A 6,000-nucleotide genomic window follows, 5' to 3' on the forward strand; every position below is an offset into this window, starting at 1 on the left:
TTTACATGATAATGGGGGAATAAATTCCATTTTTCACCATTCTACCTGCAAATGATTACAGAGCAGTAGAATTGTTGGTACAGCAAGAGCAAATCATATTGAGATTAAACCTAGAAGTTCAAAAGATTGATGGAAATCTTTTGCTCATTTCCAAAACAAAGGCAGCAAGAGACACCTGACTACACCCTCCATCCAACCTCCATCATCGAGCTTTTCTTCTCATGTCAAAGTCCTCTCTGCTGAGACAATCCGTAATGTGGGTTCGATTATGCCCCGTTGTCCTGAAGACTTTTCTGTTTAGAAAAAGTGAGGCCTCTCTAGGTTAGGTGGCCCTTTTTTATGCTTCCCCAGTAGTCCCTGCATCCGGCTGGTGTGTGCTGTTCACGCTGCAGGGGGCCCATGTGACACCCTTATCTGACGGTGCATTCCTTCAGGGAGGGACCATGTCTGATTTCATTGCTGCATCCTTGGCAGTGAGCATCACGCCTGGCACAGAGCAGACACTCGCTGAATACTGAACGTCGAGGGCTTTTTAATGAGGCCACTTTTGAGTATCCCAGACTCTCCACTTCCAGGGTAGGAGTCAGGACAGAGCCAGGGTCCAGGACAGCAGTAAGGGGACGGCCGAGGTCCCTTCACGAGCGCTTCTCCCAGGAAGGAGCAGGTCAGGCCTGAGGAGAATTCTCCTGGCTCAGGCTTCTCACTACTTAGGGGACCGTCAGGCCAAGTTACTGGGGGGAGGGTGGGGCCTTCTGCCTTCTCCAGGCACACTGCCCTCCCACCACCTCAACGTGTTCATCAGCTTGTAGGGGTTGCATGGGGGCTTTACTATGCAGGCACAATCCATTAAATCGTGGCCCACTGGTGATTAACTCATCACCAGCCCTCTCCCCTCCCCAGCTGGGGGTTGGGGCTGAGGTGTCAGCCCTCTAGTCATGCTTTGGTCCTTCTCACAATCATCCTTCATCCTGAAGCCATCTAGGGGTCCCAGCCACAAGCCATCTCGACAGCACACAAAATATACTCTTCCTCTTAAAAGCGAGCAGGACCCCGCAGGGCTCTCTCAGGTACTAAAACCCCTCCATGTCCCCTGTTTCTTGTTTGTAGAAAGAGGCTCTAGTCTCCTAGGCCTTTCCTGAGCTCCAAAGAGCAGACTCAAGCAGTTACTAATTAGGGAAGTGGGGGAGCAGAAATAAAGGAAAAGCAGTCAAGCAAGAAAAGTAATGATAACTTAAACAATAGCTCAGTGATAAAACAGAGTCCTAGTTTCTCCTCAAGGGATATACACAAGAATCTGTCATGTAACTTTGAGTTGTTCTGCAAGAACTAATATCTCCTCCCACCCCCAGGTGAAGGATGGTGACTACCTGCTGACCACAAGCACAGAGGAGACCCCAGACTGGTTGGAACCAGAAGGTTGATGATTAAGATTCCTGAAACATCACCCTGTCACCTCACCAACAACCAATCAGAAGAAAGTCCATGAAGTGCAACCCCAAATGTTGCCTTTAAAAACCCTTCCCTGAAAGCCATGGGGCAGTTCGGGTCTTTTGCACACAAGCTGCTTGTTCTCTTTGCTGGGTCCTGCAATGAACACTACACTTTTCTTCGCCAAAACTGGGTGTCAGTAGATTGGTTTTGTGGGCAAGTGGACCCAAGTTCGGTCCACTGGAGAGGCCAAAGATTTCAGGAATTATGACGGGAATGAGGGACACTCTTTTCTCCCTGACCCTGAACACTAATGCAATGACATCATTGTTTACTTTTGAACCCATTTTTCCATCTATTGTCTGTCTTTCCTACTAGAATGAAAGCTCATTAAGGTCCAGGACTCAATCCCAGGACTCAGATGTACTCAACAGACACCTGCTAGGTGAGGGAGTGAGGGAGTGAAAAAGCCTGAGGGTCACAGGTACATAACTGCTCAGAGCCACAGACCTGGGTGTTGGGACTCTTCCTTCCAGGCTCTGACTCTACCACCAGGAGGTCTGCAAACAGGAGTTCCAAGTCTCTTCCTCTGTAATCCAGGGAAACCGAAAGCCCTTTCTGAGAGCTGTGTTAGTTTGCTAAGACTGCCATAAAACAAAGTACCAAAACTCAGTGATTTAAAACAACAGAAACGTATTCTCTCACATTCTGGAGCCTAGACGGCCGAAATCAAGTTGTCAACAGGACCGTGCTCCCTCTGAAGGCTCTAGAAAAGAATCTTTCCTAGACTCTTCCTGGTGGTGCCGCATCCTCAGCGCTCCCTGGCTTCTACCTGCATCACTCCAATCTCTTCTCCGTCTTCGCGTGGCCTTCTCCCCTGTGTACGTCTGTGTGTCTCTTCTTTTCTTCTTATGAGGACACCAGTCATTGGATTAGAGCCCATCCCATCATCCAATATGACCAGGATAACCTCATCTTAATGTGATACACCTATAAATGTATCTAGTTCCAAATAAGGTTCCATTCACAGGCACTGGGGTTAGAACTTCAACATCTCTTTTGGCGGAAGAAATTCAAACCCCAAAGCATTGATTAGATTAGTCATGTGGTGCACATGGGAACTACTTTAAGAATCAACCAGTCCTTCCATCTTGGTCTTGAATTCAGGCTACACAGTGTCTCCCGGGACACAGACAAAGGAGTCTCCACGTGGCATCTTTTTATCAAGAAGCTCATCAATCTCAAACACATAGAATTTTGGAAGAAACTGCAGTAGAGAGTTTCTGAAATCTTAAGTGTCAGGGAAGAGGATAAACAGAATACAAAGCAAGTATTTAGGTGACAGACATTAGTAAGGATGGGGAACCATCCTAGTGTTTCTAAGAAGACTAGGATTTTGGAATGGAGATAGGTCCAAACTTTTAATAGAAAAGTGAACAAGTTTAGTCTTAGCAGTGAAAATATATTTACCAATATATTTAACACAACAAATGATTTTGTAGAGTATGTAGAAGTGTCTTTGCATTAGATTCTTGTTTGGGAAAGAAAAATAAAATCCTTAGACTAAAATCCTTAGGCTAAAGTCCTTAGGTTAAAATCCTTAGGCTACAAATTTCTGAAGAAGAAACGTGAGAAATGACCCCAGAAGCCCAGATTCAAAGGCTTTTCTCAACACAAAAAAACGAAAACTGCTTCCCAGTAATGCCCAAACTACCAGATGGTAGTGGACAAATTCCATGAACAGATCTTTGTTCTATATAATCCCAAATGTCCAACTGTCGTGTGGGTGTCGTGGTCAGAAGTACAGTCCTGTTTCCCTTCCCCACCCTGACTGCCGTAGGAGGGTCACGTAAACATCACTAAGAGGACTGCTCAATTACCAGGAGAATTGGGAGTCTGCGGAAAAATCAAATTCAGCAGAGGGCGTGAAGTCCGTGATTACCAAATGGGAGTGTATTCCACTCCTAAGCCGACCGACAGCTTGATTTGGGCTCAGGAGAAGCAGTTACCGAAGCAGGACATACCATCTCTCTCTGTGATTCATAGCATGAGACTTTAAGAGAAGCGCATTTCATTTGGTTCAATGCTGCACTCTCCCAGAATCAAGCACGCTTCCACATGAAGTAATGCAGGCCTAATTTTTGCAAATAGACAAGCAGTGACCGACTAGAATACTATAAAATGAATCTCTGCAAAACTGTGGTAGAGAATCTCTCGTGCTCCTTCCAACTCTAAAAATTGTGTAACTTTGGAGATTTATTTCAGTCCCAGAAGATTTCAGATACACAGATATTTCACGTTCAGTGAAAGAGAGATCAGAAAAGAGTAACATTGTAAATGATACAGAAGGAATGTAATCATGGACACAGCACACAAAATGAGCAGCTGAGACTCCACTTTGAAGCAAGCGTCTAAGGAAATCAGGAGTGGTTGTTTCATCTTCAGAGGCTGATCTGTCTGAACAGGAAAGGACCAGGGCCATGGAGCCATTTCAGAGAGTGGCCATAGGACAGGCTATCAGAAAAATCAAGTCATCCTCCATCTAAAAGAGCCTTAAGAAGCTGTACTTTCTTCAGTAATTTATATTTTGTAGTGCTGGTTCTAAAATTGAGGACAAGGGTGCTAGGTGGTGTGGAGAGAGCATTTTGGAATTAACCTGGGAGTCTTTCTAAATTACATGTCCTTTCATATAACTGACAAAAAAATGTTTTCTTTCGTTCTCTAATCAAAGAAATAAAAAAATTAGACAACAGTGAAATATTCTCTTCCTTCTCAAATTTTTCAAGGATTATTGACAAAGATATAGGCAGTATAAATCAATGCACACTATTTTGGACTCCAGTTTGGCAATAGATCAAGAACTTTGAAACGTTCTTTTTCTTTGACCAAATAATTCCACTTTATGGAGTTTGTCCCAACAAAATAGTTTGAAATATGAACCCTGGTTTAGCTATTCATCTTATCATTACTTGTAATGATGATAATTATATACTCCATATGCCAAATAAATGGAGTAACATGTAAAAAAATTAAATTAAAAGTAAAAAATAAATTACATGTACTTTGGGAGAGTCTGAGGGGAGGCTGGTGGGAGAGGGGTGATCAGGCAGGAGTGTGTTTGAAAAGGTTCCTCAGGTGACTCTAATAGTCTTATCTGTTTCAGAATCATTTTTACAGAAAATAGAATAAAAAGAATTTTCCTTCATTTCAATCTATTTTGTTAATGATTTTTCCTCCAAAGTTGGCTTCACTTCTCACATGGCCATACTTTCCTTCTACGGAGCAGGCTGTAAAGGAAATCGCTGTAACAATTTACTCAGTAAAACTGTCTTAGCCAAGTCTAAAAGGTTCTCTTTTTTTCTCAATTTCAAAAACTCTATTAATTTGTGGTGATAAAAATCTTTCTCATCTTGAGAGCTCAGTGAAAAAAAAATTCAAGGAATATATGATTGCCAAAAACTGTGGTAAATTCCCTTTTGTGTTGCTGCACAAGTAGGAATTTACCCCAACCAGACCTCCCATGCTTAGGGACTTTCCTCAAACCCCTTGACTTTTTAAGATTATGAAACATGCTCTGGGTACGACCCTCTCAGAGCCCACACCCTCCCACTCCAGGAAGAGACAGAACATCTGTTCTTCAGCTCTCTGGGAAAGTATATTTAATTACTGGATGCTTTCCTTTTCAAAATGGTGCTGGCTTTTTTCTTCCCTCTTTTTTTTTAAGCCTCTGGGGCACAAACAAAACAAAATAATCCCTTCGATGTTTAAATCAGATAATAGCATGTGCATCAACAAAAATAACAGCTAATAACATAAAATCGGGTCTTCTAGACCTGCAGAGAATCAAGAGTCAGGATCAGGCATTGCTCCTCTCAGCATCCATGAAATACATTTACCTCAGGAGACTTCTAGAAGCAAGGGTGTGCTGAAAACGGGACAGTGAGGAAGCAAAGGAAGATGATGGGATTTTGCAAATTTGAGCAACCCACAAAGTTCAGCTTGGGTGTCTCAATCCTGGCACGACCTATCAGAAAATTGCACACGTGCATGTGCACTCGTGTGTGTGTGTGTATGTGTGTGTGAGTGAGAGAGAGAGAGAGAGAGTGAGAGAGAGAAGAGATACATTGGAAGAGATGGAAGCAAACCAAGCATGTGAGTCTTCTTCCTGAGAAAACGACATCTTCCACATCATGGTATGAAAGACTGAAAAAATGAGAAGCAGGGATTTCACTGGATTCAATCTTTAAAAAAAAAAAAGTTTAAGTAAGTGTGATCCTGGCATCATTCACATTTAAACACCAACCAGGGACCAATATTGCCAGCCTTTGTAAGAATTTTGTTATTCCAGATTTGTAATTTTCCTACTGTCTTATTTTTTTTTAAGTCCTGTTTTTCTAAAAACCAGCAAAAGCTAGCCAAAAAGAAGTTTGCTTTCGTTTTAGCAAGAGCAGAAGAGGAATAATGGAAACACTCTCCAATTTCAATTCAGTTCAATGGTTATTTTTTGAACCACTTCTAAGCCAGAGTCCCTGCCCTCATGAAGTGGACATTGATCGGAGAGATACGCAATCC

The sequence above is a fragment of the Mesoplodon mirus genome (assembly GCF_964341445.2).
Source record: "Mesoplodon mirus genome assembly, chromosome: 4".
In the NCBI taxonomy this organism is placed as follows: domain Eukaryota; kingdom Metazoa; phylum Chordata; class Mammalia; order Artiodactyla; family Ziphiidae; genus Mesoplodon; species Mesoplodon mirus.